Source organism: Bos javanicus, chromosome 2, assembly GCF_032452875.1.
Source record: "Bos javanicus breed banteng chromosome 2, ARS-OSU_banteng_1.0, whole genome shotgun sequence".
NCBI lineage: Eukaryota > Metazoa > Chordata > Mammalia > Artiodactyla > Bovidae > Bos > Bos javanicus.
In genome coordinates this window covers 130,741,884-130,760,284 of record NC_083869.1, presented here as the reverse complement: position 1 = coordinate 130,760,284, position 18,401 = coordinate 130,741,884, and the positions used below count along the sequence as shown (strand labels likewise).

At 51.3% G+C, this 18,401-nt stretch overlaps 1 long non-coding RNA gene across 1 annotated transcript; it reads right to left on the bottom strand.

The window, feature by feature from the left end:
• Positions 1 to 12,419: 12,419 nt before the first annotated feature.
• LOC133233853 (uncharacterized) lies at positions 12,420 to 14,840 on the bottom strand. Its single transcript, XR_009731902.1, has 3 exons — positions 14,113 to 14,840; positions 13,670 to 13,719; positions 12,420 to 13,267 (listed from the first exon to the last, which is right to left on the bottom strand). It is a non-coding gene; the product is annotated as an uncharacterized LOC133233853 (long non-coding RNA).
• Positions 14,841 to 18,401: the final 3,561 nt, after the last annotated feature.

The window sequence follows — 18,401 nt, the reverse complement described above, 5'->3', positions numbered from 1 at the left end:
AGGACTGATGCTGAAGCTGAAACTTTAATACTTTGGCCACTTGATGCTGGGAAAGATTGAAGGCAGGAGGAGAAGGGGACAACAGAGGATGAGATGGTTGGATGGCATCACCGACACGATGGACTTGAGTTTGAGTGAACTCCAGAAGTTGGCTATGGACAGGGAGGTCTGGTGTGCTGCAGTCCATGGGATGGAGAGTCGGACACAACTGAGCGACTGAACTGAACTGAACTGAAGTGATTAGGCCACTGAGGGTAAAGACCTCATGAATGGGATTAGTGCCCTCATAAAGGAGACCCCAGAGCATCCTTGCCCCTTGCCTTCTTTGGGAATGCAGTGAAGAGACAGCCATCTCTCACCCAGGGAGTGAGCTTTCACTAGATACTGAGTCTAAAGGTGTCTTGATCTTAGACTTCCCGGCCTTCATAACTCTGAGAAAGAAATGTTTTTTTAAGTCAGTCTATCGGTTTATGGTATTTTGTAATAGTAGCTCAAACACGAAGATATAGAAGACTCAGAAATATGCATATATCATTTCTTATTGATTCCGTTTCTCTGGGGAACCCTGACTACTACTCCGTACTGAGTGCTTTACATATATTCACTCCTTTGCTCCCCACTACAACCTTACAAGGGAGATGTTAATAGCATCTCCATTTTTTTAGACAAGAACTTGAAAGGCAGAGGTGAGTGAACTCACCTAAAAAAGTGTGGCCAAGACATGAACTCGAGCAGCGTGGCTCAGGCCTGCCCCCTGCCCCCTGCCCTACTGCCTCCAGGGCCATACTCACAGGTTCAGCATCTCCTGAGTGGAGCCACTTGGCTAAGGGTTTTCCATACGCAACAGGTGGACCTGAAGCCCTCCAGTCTTCTGTGATTAGCTTTTCCTTTAATAATCAAATCAAAAGCTCAACCCTCCATTCCACGTGCCGTGCGAAGTCCAGAGCCTCCCCCACTATTCCCGAGGAAGGCCAGGGGGCTGCTGCGGCCTCTGGTCCCTCCCCACTCTGAGTCCCTGCTTCTGGGCCGACTCTCAGCCCCTCTTCGTGACCGCCTCTTGGTTTGTCCTCGGCCACACAGTGCAGCTTGCAGGATCTCAGCTCCTCTACCAGGGATCGAACCCACTCCCCCTACAGGGGAAGAGCAGAGTCGTGACCACTGGCCCTCCAGAGAAGTCCGGGACTGTCATCTTCCGTCAGCAAAGCTGTGCCCTTCTCCCACCCCAGTGACCTCTACTGCCTCCTCATCCGTGCCCCAAGCTACCTGTGACAGACTTGGCCCGAGGCGCTGGCTGACAGAGGGTGACAACACCCAGCACAGGACAGAAAGGCCTGACGTGGAATAGATGGCCATCACCCCGTCCTTCACGTCTCCTGGTCTCCTTCCTCCTCAGGCCTGAGCCGCCCACTCCCACCATGATGCTCTCAGGAGGTCCTTTTCCATCTTAGCTCCTCCCCCTGCCTCGCCCTGGGGCACCCCACCCCAACCCAGGCCTCCCCGTCGGGGGCTGCTGAGGCCGAAGTCGACATTTCCGGTTCCTGGTTGACCCTTCAAAGTGGCTCCCGTGATTCTCCCCTGGGGTGGGTGGGGGATGTCACCTTCTACATGACGCTGCTTTGACTTCCCTGGTGGCTCAGGTGGTAAAGCATCTGCTTACAATGCAGGAGACCTGGGTTCGATCCCTGGGTGGGGAAGACCTTCTGGAGAAAGGACATGGCAAGGCACTCGAGTACTCTTGCCGGGAAAATCCCATGGATGGAGGAGCGTGGTAGCTTACAGTCCATGGGGTCGCAAAGAGTTGGACACGACTGAGCGACTTCACCTCACTTCACTTCCTCCCGCCATCCCCACTAGGGTGTGGAGCAGCCGCTGACAACGTTTCCCTTCCTGTAAATATGCTTTAGGTGACCAGATCCTTTCAGTAACATTGTGAGGTAGATCCTTTGTCTTCCCAGAGAGGAACTTGGCCCTGAGATTCTGCTTTGTGCTTTTTTTTTTTTTTTTTTGGGTGGGGGGGCAGGTTTACTTCCCTTATCTGAGTCTCAGCTGCCTTCTCTGGAAACTGGGATAGGAAGAATACTTGCACCCAAGCTTGATCCCTGGCGTGTTGTAAACTCTCAGTGTTGTTGTTTAGTTGCTAAGTCGTGTCTGACTCTTTGGCGACCCCACGGACTGTAGCCCACCAGGCTCTCTGTCCACGGGATTTCCCAGGCAAGAATACTGGGGTGGGCTTCCGTTTCCTTCTTCAGGGGGGTCTTCCTAACCCAAGGATCAAACCTGAGTCTCCTGCATTGACGGGTGAATTCTTTACCACGGAGCCACCAGGGAAGCCATAAATCCTCGCTGTTCAGTGTTTGACAGATGAGGAAATTAGATTGTGGGCCCAGCTGTGTTCTTTCATTTTATTTATTTTTTGGCTGCAGAGCTTATGGGATCTTAGTTCCCCAACCAGGGATTGAACCAGGGGCCACAGCAGTAAAAGCACCAAACCCTAACCGCCAGATTGCCAGGAAATGCCCCCAGCTGTGTTCTTCACACGCTGGACGTGGGCCTCAGTTTGCCTAACTGGAGAGGAGATGGTGGCACTGAATTGTCCCTGAAGACTGTCCCAGTCCTGTCCTTCTGAATAATGGCATCCGTGAGTCTTCACCAGGCATGCTTAGAGCCTTCTGGACCTCGCCCTGTGCCTGTCTTCGCCTCTGAGCTCGCTGAACTCCTTTCTAATTTTTTAAATTAACTTTTCTGGGAGTATTGATTTACAAGCAATGCTTGATTTACAATGTTGTGCTACGTTCCGGGGCACAGCAAAGTGAATTAGTTACATATACGCTCATAGCCACTCTTTTTAAAAAATACTCTTTCCGCATATAGGCCATTACAGAATGCTGAGTAGAATTCCCTGTGCTGTGCGGGAGGTCCTTATCAGTTATCTGTTACACAGTAGTATGAATATGTCAGTCTCCCAATTGCCCCCAGACATCCCCTGAAGGCCCCAAGGACCATAAATTTGTTCTCTATGTCTAAAACTCTATTTGGACTCCATTAACTGGTAATCCCTTATGATTATACAGTGGAAGTGAGAAATAGATTTAAGGGCCTAGATCTGACAGACAGAGTGCCTGATGAACTATGGAATGAGGTTCGTGACATTGTACAGGAGACAGGGATCAAGACCATCCCCATGGAAAAGAAATGCAAAAAAGCAAAATGGCTGTCTGGGGAGGCCTTACAAATAGCTATGAAAAAAAAGAGAAGCAAAAAGCAAAGGAGAAAAGCAAAGATATAAGCATGTGAATGCACAGTTCCAAAGAATAGCAAGAAGAGATAAGAAAGCCTTCCTCAGCGATCAATGCAAAGAAATAGAGGAAAACAACAGAATGGGAAAGACTAGAGATCTCTTCAAGAAAATTAGAGATACCACGGGGACATTTCATGCAAAGATGGCTTCGATAAAGGACAGAAATGGTAGGGACCTAACAGAAGCAGAAGATATTAAGAAGAGGTGCCAAGAATACAAAGAAGAACTGTACAAAAAAGATCTTCACGACCCAGATAATCACGATGGTGTGATCACTGACCTAGAGCCAGACATTCTAGAATGTGAAGTCAAGTGCACCTTAGAAAGCATCACTATAAACAAAGCTAGTGGAGGTGATGGAATTCCAGTTGAGCTATTTCAAATCCTGAAAGATGATGCTGTGAAAGTGCTGCACTCAATATGCCAGCAAATTTGGAAAACTCAGCAGTGACCACAGGACTTGAAAAGGTCAGTTTTCATTCCAATCCCAAAGAAAGGCAATGCCAAAGAATGTTCAAACTACCGCACAATTGCACTCATCTCACATGCTAGTAAAGTAATGCTCAAAATTCTCCAAGCCAGGGTTCAGCAATACGTGAACCGTGAACTTCCTGATGTTCAAGCTGGTTTTAGAAAAGGCAGAGGAACCAGAGATCAAATTGCCAACATCCGCTGGATCATGGAAAAAGCAAGAGAGTTCCAAAAAAACATCTCTTTTTGCTTTATTGACTATGCCAAAGCCTTGGACTGTGTGGATCACAATAAACTGTGGAAAATTCTGAAAGAGATGGGAATACCAGACCACCTGACCTGCCTCTTGAGAAATCTGTATGCAGGTCAGAAAGCAACAGAACTGGACATGGAACAACAGACTGGTTCCAAATAGGAAAAGGAGTACGTCAAGGCTGTATATTGTCACCCTGCTTATTTAACTACATGCAGAGGACATCATGAGAAACGCTGGACTGGAAGAAACACAAGCTGGAATCAAGATTGCTGGGAGAAATATCAATAACCTCAGATATGCAGATGACACCACCCTTATGGCAGAAAATGAAGAGGAACTCAAAAGCCTCTTGATGAAAGTGAAAGTGGAGAGTAGAAAAGTTGGCTTAAAGCTCAACATTCAGAAAACGAAGATCATGGCATCCGGTCCCACCACTTCATGGGAAATAGATGGGGAAACAGTGGAAACAGTGTCAGACTTTATTTTTGGGGGCTCCAAAATCACTGCAGATGGTGACTGCAGCCATGAAATTAAAAGACGCTTACTCCTTGGAAGGAAAGTTATGACCAACCTAGATAGCATATTGAAAAGCAGAGACACTACTTTGCCAACAAAGGTCCATCTAGTCAAGGCTATGGTTTTTCCTGTGGTCATGTATGGATGTGACAGTTGGACTGTGAAGAAGGCTGAGTGCCGAAGAATTGATGCTTTTGAACTGTGTTGTTGGAGAAGACTCTTGAGAGTCCCTTGGACTGCAAGGAGATCCAACCAGTCCATTCTGAAGGAGATCAGCCCTGGGATTTCTTTGGAGGGAATGATGCTGAAGCTGAAACTCCAATACTTTGGCCACCTCATGCGAAGAGTTGATTCATTGGAAAAGACTCTGATGCTGGGAGGGATTGGGGGCAGGAGGAGAAGGGGACGACAGAGGATGAGATGGCTGGATGGCATCACTGACTCGATGGACGTGAGTCTGAGTGAACTCCGGGAGTTGGTGATGGACAGGGAGGCCTGGAGTGCTGGGATTCATGGGGGCGCAAAGAGTCAGACATGACTGAAGTGACTCAGCAGCCGCAGCAGCAGGTCAGAAGTAGGAGAAGGCAATGGTAACACACTCCAGTACTCTTGCCTGGAAAATCCCACTGACAGAGGAGCCTGGTAGGCTGCAGTCCATGGGGTCACTAATAGTCGGACACGACTGAGAGACTTCACTTTCACTTTTCACTTTCATGGGTTGGAGAAGGAAATGGCAACCCACTCCAGTGTTCTTGCCTGGAGAATCCCAGGGACGGGGGAGCCTGGTGGGCTGCTGTCTATGGAGTCGCACAGGGTCAGACACGACTGAAGCGACTTAGCAGCAGCAGCAGCAGCAGGTCAGAAATACAGGGGTAGGAAATTCCCTGGCAGTTCTGTTCAGTGGCTATGACTCTGTGCTTCCACTGCCAGAGGCCTGAGTTTGATCCCTGGTGAGAATTAAGATCCTGAAAACTGAGCAGCCAAAAAACAAAAAAAAATTGTACTAGGGTAGCCCCAGCCACTGGTGTCTGAAGTGGGGACAGTCTTACGGAACTAAGCTCTATCACTTATGGGAGATACCCGGGAGACAGTGCTAGAAATGAACTGTTGGGCACCCAGTGGGTGTCAGAGAATTGCAGAGTTGGTGAGTGTCAGAAAACAACTCACAGCTCCTTTTTTAAAAAAGCTCTCACTGGAAGCCCATGAAAGAAACATGTCCCAAGAGACAAGGAGAGGCTCTGATTGATTCAGGCTGGGAAGGGAGGTGCCAGAGACCACTGGGAAGATGTGACAAAGCTTGGTGATGTGTTCCCAAGGGGAAAAGTACTAGTCTTTAAACTTTTCTGTATGCTTGAAATATTTCACAACTATCAAGTTTAAAAAAAAAAAAAAAAAAGGCAGGGATGGGATGCAGCAGAAAGAGGATGGAGTCCGGGGTCCTGGGGGCTGGCTTCAGTTACGCCCTCGGACTACTCTCTGACGTGAGCAAGTGAAGGCCCCGCTCCAGGCCACAAGCGCCAGTCTCCAGCAGCCCCGCCAGTGCTGGCATTTTATTAGATGTTTTCATTTTGTTGTTGCTGTTCAGTCACCAAGTAGTGTCCGACTCTTTGCAACCCCATGGGCTGTAGCCCCCCAGGCTCTTCTGTCCATGGAATTTCCCAGGCAAGAATACTAGAGTGGGTTTCCATTTCCTTCTCCAGGGGATCTTCCCGGGCCAGGGATCGAACCCACGTCTCCTGTCTTAGTCCAGACATGTACTGAATGTCTGTTGGGTGCTTGCCTATTTTCATGTCTGACCTCCCGAGCAGACGCTGGGGCCCGGGAGGGTAGGGGCTGTCTCCTCACCCCTGTGTCCTCTGGGCCCAGCACGGCCCCCAGTACCTACTGAGTTATTTGAAGGAAGGAAGAACAGACTGAATGACCCCCAGGCCAAGTTCTAGGACACCTCCACCCCTAAAGTGTTTGGAGCCTGCAGTTGGGGTGGAGCTCACTGGGTGTCCATCCACGTGCGTGTACCCCTGGGCGCCTGCCCTGGGGTGGGAGTTAGGTGGGAGTTGAGCGTGGCCGTGGGAACAGGAGATGAGCCAGCTTGGAGGTTTGGAGGCCTCCACTTCCTACAGCAGACCCTGCCCAAGACTGGCTCCAGCCCTAACCTCTGACCCCACTGGGAAAGCACCAGGAAACAGGCCGGAAGGCAGGAAACTTCCCCTGGGCCTGGTCTGGGCCCAAGCTGCTACCAGTCCTGGGGCTGAGCCCTGAGTCCGGTGGGCCAGAGCCCAGCTCCTAGCCCAACCTGCAGAGCTCAGCTGCTCTGATTGCAAGCTCCGCAGCACCTCCTGTGTCCCTGGGGCCACCGCCAGCCACTCGATAAACACGAAGCAGCCTATGTGTGCAGGGAAGACAGCTGGGGTCAGCAGACCTGGGTTCAGTTCCCAGCTCTGCCTCTCAGGCTGGGTGAGTACGGGCACTTTACCTGCCTCCCTGAGCCCCAGTTTCTTCATCATATTTGTTGTGGAGATCAAAGCAAAGATGGTCTGCTTTTTTCGAGGAACTCCAAAACAAGTCCAGCTCAGGACTTCCCTGGTGGTTCAGTGGCTAAGACGCCGTGCGTCCACTGCGGAGACCCTGGCTGGGGAGCTGAGATCCCCAATGCCACATGGAGCGACCAAAAAATAAATAAGTAAAATAAAAAGCAAGTCCAGTTTACAAACACCGTTGAAGCTACCTGAAGCCCTGGTCAATCCTACTCCCTCCCTGCTCGGGGGGTGTCACCAGCCTGATCGCGTTGATCCTCACCATCAGTTTATCCCATCCCCACACATTTCTATCCCACACATGACTGATTTGCCTGGATCCGAATGCTATCTATATTACGGTATATTGAATATATTATTCTGTAATTTGCCTTCTTACTGTATGAAATGCTTTTGAGAACTAGCCATGTTGACACATGGAGACTGAGTTACTGTTCATTCTCTAGTGCTGCTTTCTACAAATATGCCATGATTTATCCACGCTCCCGTCGATATACATTTGTTTCCAATTATGTTTGGCTATTTCAAGCAACACCGAAATAGGTATTCTTTTATGTATAAAAAATGATTTATGGGACTTCCTTGGTAGCACAGTGGATAAGAATCCTCCTATCAATGCAGGGGACACAGGTTCAACCCCTGGTCCGGGAAGACTCCATGTGCTGCACAGCAACTAGGCCATAGCCACAACTGCTGAGTCCATGCTCCAGAGCCTGCCTGCTGCAGCTCCCGAAGCAAGCGCGCCCAGAGCCTGTGCTCAGCAAGAGAAACCCCTGCACAGAGACGTCCACGCTGCAACGCAGAGTAGCCCCCACTCGCCGCAACTAGAGAAAGCCCTCACATAGCAACGAAGACCCAGTGCAGCCAAAAATAAATAAGCAAAATTATTTAAAAAATGATTCATGCAAAGATGAATGTTTTCGAGGAGCTTACATGGACTCCAGTAGTGTTTGACTGTCATTTAAATGACACACTCTCCTGAACCCCAAATCAAGGCAAACAACCATGAAAGAGAACATTTGAGGTTGGGACCTTCTGGAATGCAAGGGCAGTGACTGTCACCTTCTCTTCAGTGCTCCTCCCTAAGCGCCAAGCCCCATGCTAAATGCCCTACCTACCCAGATGATCAAAAAAAAACCTGTGAGGGAGCTACTGGTATAACCCCAGCTGAGGGAACCAAGGCGCAGAGAGGTCAGGTATCTTAGTTAATGGTTAAATGAACTGGTTTGAATTCAAACCAACCCTGTGTCTGTCTGACTCCACTGCCCCTGTGTAGCCCAACAGACCAGGGGTCCCAGATGCGGCAGCAAAAAGGCAAGAAGGACCGATCCCAACCACGGGCTCAGGGAGCCCTTCCCAAGGAAGGTGCCAGTCCCTCCTGGCCTAGAAAAAAGGGGAGCGTGGCAGTGTCAGCAGTGGACAGCACGCAGGAAGGTGGCACTTCAGGCCCAGGCGCCAGGACTAGCAGGGTAAGCTCTGCCTTCGCCCCTCGCCTCTCCTGCCACACAGCTTGCTAGCCTTTCTCTCGCTCTTCCCATTCTTTCCCAGTCTATCTTCTGTCCAACTTTCTCTTTCCAACTCTCCTCTTTTTACCTTTTATTCTTCTCTATTTACCTTTTTTTTCTCTCTTTTTTTAATCTTTCCTTCTTGGGTCATCTCGCTCTCATTCCCCTAATCATCCATCCATCCATCCATCCATCCACCTATCCATTCATCTGACAGGAACTGGGTACCAATGCCGTGTCTGGGCCTTGGAACTTGTGTGATGCTGGCCCTAGAACTGCTGATGAGCATATTCGTGTCCCTCAGTCAAACTTCCATGAGGAAACTCTGAGACCCATCCTCTCCCTCAAACAACCAGAGACAAACACATTTTTACACAAACCTGGCAACCAACTAGGAAAAAAAAAACAAACCTGGAGATACAGTCATGGCTCTCGGGCACCCCCTGCTGGTAACTGGAGAGATTACCTCCTGGGCTAGAGAGTTCATTCACGACTCCAGGTGGGGCTAATTGGTCTCTCCGACTTCCCTCCACCTGCCCTGCAGCTTCTGCCAGTTCCACTTTAGGAGCTCCTCAGGGTGGGGTTCTTTTCCGACATGTTTAATTCCACAGCCATTGAAAGGCTCAAGCCAAAGACCAGAGGATGAAGCAGTGAGAGAGGTTGCTACGGATTGAATGTTTGTGTCTCCCTAAATTCTTACACTGAAGTCTAACCCCCAGTGTGATGATAGAGAAGGCGGGGTCTTTGAGAGGTAACAGGTCAAGAGAGACTAGGGCTCTCATGAAAGGTATCGATGCCCTTGTAAGAAGAGACATGAGAGCTGGGTTTCTTGCTCTCTGCCCTCCACCATGAGAGGAGACTATTGTTCAATCACTAAGTTGTGTCCGATCTTTGTGAGCAGATGGCCATCAGCAAACCAGGACACGGGATCTGCCGGCAGCTCGTTCTTGGACTTCCCAGCCTCCAAAACTGTCAGATATAAATGTCTGTTGTTTAAGCCACTGCGTCTATGGCATTATGTCACAACAGCCCAAGCAGACTAAGACAAGTGCTTGTTTTAACCAGGAGAAGCATGCACTCCCCAGTGTATATGGAATCAAGCATGTGTGTGCCCTGCTGTGTGTCTACTCAGCGGTGCGGGCATCGGGGAGCCAAGGTGCCTGTTCCAAGCACGTGCTTGCATACCATGCCGCAGGCACGATGGAGACATGCGTGTGAGTGATCCTACCCTGTACACAAACACACCACGGTCCTCAGGGAATGGGTGTCGGAAGACACGCTCACAGCCTCCTCACACAGAAGTGGAACAACCCAGAGACCTTGGCCCCCAGAGTTCCTGGTGGCTTGGACCCCAGCTGTCCGCTAACACATGCCATGCTAACTTCCTTACCTTCTCGGTCTCGCATCTCTGCTCCCCTACACGGGCTTCTTGGGATCACCTCCAGAATAAACTGCCTGCATTCAAACCCTTGTCTTGCTCCTGCGACAGTGAAGGAGGCAGCCCAGAGGAGAGAGCACCTCGCAGAGGCTGGCAGAGCACGAAGATGGCAAGAGTCCCCAGGGGCGTCACAGTGCCTCTGAGTTTACTGAATGGCAACTGGCCTGCCTCTCCATCCCCACCCCTGCCTCCTGGTTAGGTGCTGCTGCTGCTACTAAGTCGCTTCCGTCGTGTCTGACTCTGTGCGACCCCATAGACGGCAGCCCACCAGGTTCCCCTGTCCCTGGGATTCTCCAGGCAAGAACACTGGAGTGGGTTGCCATTTCCTTCTCCAATGCATGAAAGTGAAAACTGAAAGTGAAGTTGCTCAGTCGTGTCCGACTCTTAGCGACCCCGTGGACTGCAGCCCACCAGGCTCCTCTGTCCGTGGTATTCTCCAGGCAAGAGTACTGGAGTGGGCTGTCATCGCCTTCTCCACCTGGTTAGGTGAGAAAACCATCATCATTTCAGCCTCTTTTCACGGCGTCTTCTGTTCCTGGTAGCCGAAAGCCTTCCAGTAAGATGCACTCTTCCATGTAGAAGGCAGGTTGGCAGCCAGCTGAGGACGAGCCGCAGTGGGTCCAGCACGGTGGAGTGTGTGTGTGGCTGCCTGTGTGTATACCCACGAGGGGCGTGGAGAGAGTGCCTGCTGTGTGCCAGGCCCCGTGGCGTGGCTGTGTACCCGGGACGCAGAGCTGGGCTGGCCTGGCATGTCTGTGCCTGTCCCTGTGGCCCTGTCAGTTCCAGGCTTTGTCTCTCTTGAGCGCTCACCTTTGTCCTCTGCCCACCTGCTTCTCTCTGCCCTCACCCTGGCTACCCGGACAACCTCTATGGAGGCCCAGCTATCTCCCCGATGGTATTCTTGCTCAGAGACAGAGTCTAAAAACATGTTGGATCGTGTTGTTCCCTTGGGAGTTCTTTTGGGCACTCCACATGGCTCGCAGAATCTTAATTCCCCTGACCGGGGATCGAACGCGGGCCCCTGCAGTGAGAGTGCCAAGTGCTGACCACTGTACGCAGGGGACTCCCATGTTGTTCCCCTGTTACAGACCCTTCAAAGGGCCCCACGGCTCTAGGGCACCTGCCCGTAGAGGTCTCCAGTCCCATCTCTCCTCTCCCTTCCCATTCCCTCCCACAAAGGCTCCAGACTCAGGTTGGGTCAGGGACTGGGGGACTGACTCCTGCGGGCTTGACTTCCCAGGCACACAGCTGGGTTCAGCCAGTGGGAGGCGCCGGTGGGAGGTGGGGAGGAAGAGAGAACCCAGGGTCTTTCTCCACGGCACGTGCTCCACGGCTCCCTGGACGGACCTGGGCCGGGCCCGCTCCTGCTGAGCAAGCCCAGCTCCCCTCGCTCCTCCGTCCCCCGTCCTGGAAGGCAGTCGTGACCACACTCCAAGCCCTGTTGTCTTCTCAGCATTCCCCTCACCCGCAGAACCAGTTCCCTTCGCTTCAGATACTTGAGATTCCTGTTTTCTGGCTTGACCCGGACTGAACTGACACCCGCAGCCATCCATCTTTCCAGCCAGAGGAGGAAACCAGCGGCCTGTATAGGGCTGAGCCCTGGGAACAGGAGAGGATGGACCCCTAACCTGGGTGGACCTCCCCCGCACTCCCCCTCGCAGACTTGAAGTCAAGTCCTGAGAGATGGTAGAGCTCCTGTTTATCTTAGGCAGGGTTTCCTGCTGCCGCTGTCTGAAAACATTCGTGGTACTCGGTGTCCCCATGTCTCTTCTCCCTTTCTTTCCCGGTAAGAGGCATTTTCCCTGTGCCAGGACGTTTCCCAGTCTCCCAGGCAGCCGGGGGGGAACCACAGGCTGGTTTCTGAGCATGATCAGAGGAGACGGACACAAATTCCAGGCTGGGTGCTTAAAGATAATGCGTCAGCTTGCCCCTTCCTGTTTCTCCATCTGGAATGTGGTGTGGTGTGGTGTAGAGGCCATTGCAGGCTGTGTTAGTCTCCTGGGGCCACAAACTGGGTCATTTAAACACCAGAAATGTATTCTCCCAAGGGTCTAGAGGCTAGAAGTCTAAAATCAAGGGGTCAGGAAGGTAAGTTCCTTCTGAGGGTTTTTCCAGGTTGTAAAAACCTGGCTTGTAGGGGGCTGTTTTTCTTCTGTGTGGGTCTCTCTGTGTCCAAATTTCAGCTTTTTATAAAGATCCAAGTCATCTTAGATTAGGGCCCACCCAAATGACCTCATCTTAACTAATTACATCTGCAATGACCCTATGCCCAAATATGGTTACTTTCTGAGTTACCAGGGAATTCGGACGGGGGAATACACAACAGAACCCATGCCTTGAGGATGAGGCACATTCCTAGCGATGGACTGAGAAATAGAAAGAGCAGATGACTTCCCAGAGCAACACCGCAACGCCAGCCTGCGACTCTGAAGCTGCATGTACACGTGCTCAGTTGCAAAGTCGTATCCGATTCTTTGCGACACCGTGGGCTGTAGCCCGCCAGGCCCCTCTGTCCCTGATGTTTCCCAGGTAAGAATATTGGAGTGTGTTGCCATTTCCTCCTCCACGAGGTCCTCTTGACCCAGGGATCGAACCCACGTCTTCTGCTTTGGCAGGCAGGTTCTTTACCACGGAGCCACCTTGGAAGCCCAGACTTTGAGGTTAGAGGAAACTACGTTTCTGTCTTATTCACGCACCATTATTTGGGTTCTCTGTTATATTCAAACAAAAGTGTATCCCGGTCAGGGTCCGGGAAGGGAACAGGTGTCAAGCCCAGGAGGTAACTGAGGGACATTTAATAAAAGTGCAGGTGGGGCTGGAGAAACTAACAAGGAAGGGTGGGGGCATTTCAAGACCACCCCCAGGCCTGAAGGGGCAGAGGGAGAAGGCAGCTATGGAGCCCTGAGGAAGGAGCTGTGGGGAAAGGAGGCAGACCCCTGACAGGCGCCAAGGCCTTTGATGGAGGGACGCAGGCCCTGGAATAGACACCCCGACCGCTCCATCTTCCTGTCCTCCAGTTTCTTGCTGGCACCTTCCACTGACTGAACCAAACCCAGAGGACCAGGGATCCCATGGATGCTTCCAGCAGGCTGGCCAGCAGGGCAGGAGACAGCTGGTGAGGAGCAGAGACGGTCCAGAAGAACGGCTGACACCCGGTTCTTGCTGCCGCACTCCGCCTGCTGGCTGTGGGCTCAGGAGGCTGTGTCTCCTTTGCAGGAGCGTCCCTGGTGATGGGTCAGTGCCTGGAATCTAGTAGGTGTTTGACAAATATTTGTGGATGTGTACGTGCCAGGAGGGCAGTGGAATGAGAGTGGGGAGGGAGGGGGCTGCCTGCCTCCCGCCCCTCGGTCAGCACCGTCCCCCAGAGCACTGCGGGTGGCAAGGGGTGCCGCTCCTGCCCACCAGGAAGACAGGCCCCGGCCCGCACCCCACCCCAGTGCCGCTGTCCAGCAACCTCCCCGGGTCCCAGCTGAGACAACGACTTCCTCGGACAAGAGCCGCCCACCTGGTGGCCCAGCCCTGGGTCCCCTCAGCGGCTTCTTGGTGCCGTCGCAGGGCCGATGGGGCCCCTGCCTCATCTCAGAGGCTGAGCCGTCCCACCCGAGAGGGACGCTGGGCAACGAGGCATCAGAGTCTGGGATTTAAGATCACCTGTGTCTGACTCTCCATGAACACTGGCACCTTCCAGATTCCAAGAAGTCCTACAGGAGACACCCGTGTGAACTTTGTTTAATCTCCCATTTCCCAGTCCCACTGACCCTCTGATTCTTTATTGCATGCCCACGGGGTTCTGGGTGGGAGCTGAGCTCCCAGCAGAGAACACAGCAGGGGCTCCATTCTCATGGCTTGTTTGCCACAGGATATGGATGAGCATCCTCCAAACACTGCCCTTCAGAACCACCATTCAAGGGACCACGAGCAGAGGGGCCGGCCTCCAGCGGTGCCCCTCCTGAGAGTCAGGGGAGGAAGAGTCGGCAGGCATTGACGCATCTTCAGCTTCATTCAACTGGGAATTCAAAGATAAATCAGAAACTAGAAATAATGAAAATGCCCCCCCACCCCAACTAAGAAAAGGCTCCCCAGCTCCCTCGTACCGTCTCCAGACGCACCTCCGAATTCTCTGTTAGCTCTGCGCCTCCCATTCAGGATGCTGCTTGCTTGGCTTTAGGCTGAGCCCTGCTGTGGACCTGGGCCCTGCAGCCTCCCTGCCAGTTCCCTCTTCCCAGGGGAAAAGCTCCAGCTGCTCCCAGGCCGGAAAATCCCAGAGGATTAATCAGCAGCACCCTGGCAGCGTGTCCGCTAGGCCTTGAGGCTAAGGTGACCTGACAGGGTTAGTGGTGGGGCGGTCCTGGAGGTCCATCTCCCTGGGGGCAGAGCAGAGGGCCAGGGTGGCCACACACCCACCTGCAGAGCCAGCAGAGAGGCTGGGACCCACTCAAGGCCACCCGGATAAAGGCTGGGGTGGCTTATCATGTGACCCTGCAGGGAGCAGGCAGTGATAAACTGGGGGGGCACCTGAGCCAGTCCTCACTGTTCCCTGGGTCTTCATTTCCCATCTGTCAAAAGAGACGGATTAGATCATCTTTGAGGTTGTGTCTGTTTCAGACGCTCTACAGTGGGATCCGGGAAGCTCTGACCTGCCTCTCTTCCTCCCCAGCCACGTCTTCAGTTTCTCCCCCTTTCTTCCTCTGCTCAGGGTCTGGGAAATGGCTCTGAGCTTCAAAGCTGAGCAAACAAACACATCCAGGCCCATTGGGAACAGGGGTAAGGGAGGGCACGGCTATTTTTATCACGCTTTGAAGGATTTTCACAGCTGCTTCTGTTGTTGTCCACACACTTGCCACAGGCTCAGTCTGTTGGCGTCGCAGACATCACTGTAGGGGGTGCTCGGAGGGGCTGCACCCTTGAAAGAAACCCTGCCTGCTGATGCCTGGCATTCCATCACAAGGGATCCGTTTAAAGCAGCCAAGCGTTGCCCTCCTCCCACGCTTCCGAAATGTAGCAGCCCCCAAAGAATGGCTCTATGATCTATGACACCAGCAGGAAGGAATCTGGCCATCCTTAGAGTGCTGGGTGTGGAGGACAGGCGAGTGTTGCTCAGTCAAGTCTGCAGAGCTCCTTTGCCTTATTCTGCAAACGTGCATTGAGACCCTGCAAAATGTCGGCCCTGGGCTGGGAGGCTGTTTCCAGCAGCCAACAAGGATGTGCCAAGTCTTTTCTACAATTAGAATAATGTGAACTGAGTTCACAGATTTAGTGCCAGACTCAGTGCTTCACAGGCTTCCCTGGTGGCTCAGATGGTAAAGAATCTGCCTGCAGTGCAGGAGACCCAGACTTAATCCCTGGGTCAGGAAGATCCCCTGGAGAAGGCAATGGCTATCCACTCCAGTATTCTTGCCTGGAGAATCCCATGGACTGAGGAGCCTAGCGGGCTACAGTCCATGGGGTCAGACACAAAGAGTCAGACACGACCGAGCAACTAATGCTTTCATTTTCTGTGCTTCACACTTCACTGAAATGGTCTCATATCGCTCTGTCTCCAAAATACCTCCTGATCCCACCCAAATCTCTCCATCTCTGTCTCTAGCACCCAACCCGCACCTCCCATACCCCATCTTCGCCCAAGCAACTGAAATAGCTCCAGCTGGTTCCCTTCACTCTCACCCCACAACCCTTCATACAGTACCCAGGAAAGAGATTTTTTGAAAGTGTGAGATCCCAGGTCCTTCTCCTACTTAATCACCACTCCTGCCCCCATGGCTTTCTCCTTATGCTTGGAATTAAAGACCCAACTCCTTATTAGCCTGACCTGCAAAGAGACCTCATGGGGTCTGGCCTTCACCCACCTCTTTTTCTCTCTTTCTCTTTTTCTCTCTCTCTACATCTGGATTTCAGGTAACAGAATTAGTTTAATCAAATAGCGTGAGTCCACTCATGGGCCACTTTTACTTATTAGACACATAGTTGTTTTAAATAAGATAGTTGCTGCTTGCAAAACCACATCTAACATAACGACACATGTGATTTACAGAAGCATTATGCTAACTGAAAGATGCCCAGACACATAAGATATATATTATATGCTTCCATTTATATGTAAAGGTTCTAGAAAAGGCCGGACTAGAGAGACAGAAAGCAGATCACAGGTTGCCAGGAGGGCCAGGTGTGGAGGTGGGAGGGTAGGGGCGGGGGCTAGAAAGTGACTAGGTGGGAGGAAAATTTCTTTTTGTGTGTGTGTGTATTTATTTTTTTGCCTAGGGCTTCCATGGTGGCTTAGACGGTTAAGAGGCTGCTTGCAGTGCAGGAGACCTGGGTTCGATCACTGCGTCGGGAAGATCCCCTGGAGAAGGAAATGGCAACTCACTTCAGTATCCTTGCCTGGAAAATTCCATGGACAGAGGAGTCTGCTGGGCTACAGTCCAAGGGGTCATAAACAGTCAGACACAACAGAGTGACTTCACTTTCTTTCTTAGTGGCTGCTGCTGCTGCTGCTAAGTCACTTCAGTCGTGTCTGACCCTGTGCGACCCCATAGATGGCAGCCCACCAGGCTCCCCCATCCCTGGGATTCTCCAGGCAAGAACACTGGAGTGGGTTGCCATTTCCGTCTCCAATGCATGAAAGTGAAAAGTGAAAGTGAAGTCGCTCAGTCGCATCCGACTCTTCGCGACCCCAGGGACTGCAGCCTACCAGGCTCCTCCGTCCATGGGATTTTCCAGGCAAGAGTACTAGAGTGGGTCGCCAGTGTCTTCTCCATTCTTAGGGGCAGACACACCATCTTTGATGCGTCATGCAAGATCTTTCGTTGGGTGCGTGGGCTCTCTAGTTGGGTAATGAAAATGTTCCAGGTCATGATGGTGGCGGTGGTTACCTGCCTGTATGTGTGCTTGTAAAAAACTAAATTTTACAATTAAAACTGGTGAATTTTATTGTATGTAAATTAATCTTCAATAAAAATATAAAACTAAAGCAAAAACTACCAAAACAAAGCTAGAAGCTCTCAAAACATCTGACCTATCTTCTTTGCCTTCACCCCAGACTTGAAATGCACATAAGCCCGAACCCTAGGTTCATTGTGCCTTTGCTTGCCTTTTTATGCAATTTTATTCACTTATCTATATTTTTTAAAAGGTATGTTTTTTAATTTCAGTAGTTTTTAATTCTCCAAAAAGAGTATTAAACAATATTTCACTTTCTGGGGCCTTCTTTTCCTTCTTGCTTTTTACTCCTAGGGATTATCTACAGTGTGGCATGTCATGGTGATTCATTCTTTTTGACTGCTGCTTAATATTCCATTGTATACATAGACTACACATATTCATCCACTTGCCTTCATGGACATTTCTGTTGTTCCTAGGCTTTCGTTACTGAGGAGAGAGGACAGGGATACCAGGAAAATTCTTGGGGCATGCCTCCTGGAGCGCATGTGCATGATTTTTTTGAGAGGTCAGAGGAGTGGGATTGCTGGATCAGGTGTGAAATCAGCTTTAGGCTTTGACGCTTCAGCCTTACTGACCTCCTATCCTTGGACAAGCCTCCAGACCTCTGCACTTGTCCTTCCACCCTTGGGGAGCTTTTCCTTCAGGGCTTCCCATGGCTGGCTTACTTGCCCTTTAGGACTCAAATCAAACACTATCTCTTCAGCCCAAATGTCACTCTCTCTGGCCCCCCATCTAAATGAGTCACTCCCATCCCCACCTCAGTCCCCTACATCTTATTCTTTTCATAGCATCTTCCAGCACAAACAGAAACAGCCTTTCTATATTTTTGCTGATTTGTCATTGTCTTCCCTAGTAAGCAGACTTGCCTGGAGAATTCCATGGACAGAGGAGCCTGGTGGGCTACATGTCGCAGAGTCAGACACAACTGAACAACTAATATCCTCCAAATCCCCTAGTAGACTAAAGCAGCCCCAAAAAAGCTGGGACCGTTCTTGTTCATGGCTGCATCCCCAAGAACATCCTGATATGGAGAGAGTGCTCAAAAAAAATATTTTTAATTGAGGTGGAGAGTAATATTAATCCCACATTAGAGATGAGAAAGCTGAAGAGATGAAGCTCAGAGAGGGTAAGCCATGTGCCCAAGGATGCAGAGCTTGGGAGTGGCAGAGCCAGGATTTGAACCCAGGTGTGAGCTGTCCCAGAGCCTATGTTTGCTCCTGGAGGAGGCTGTCTTATTCTAACGTGAACTTTCCTCCCCCCTCCCCTGTTATCAGCTTGCCATTCCGGGCCACCTGTGCAGCCACACTTTGGAGAGCACAATCTGGACCCTGTTGTTGGCTGTCACCGCCCCATCTGCGGTGGGTGGGGATGTGGCCTTGGACCATGGGAGACCTGGTGTTCCACCACCTGTTCCGGGAATGGGGCACAGTAGGGCCCCCCCACC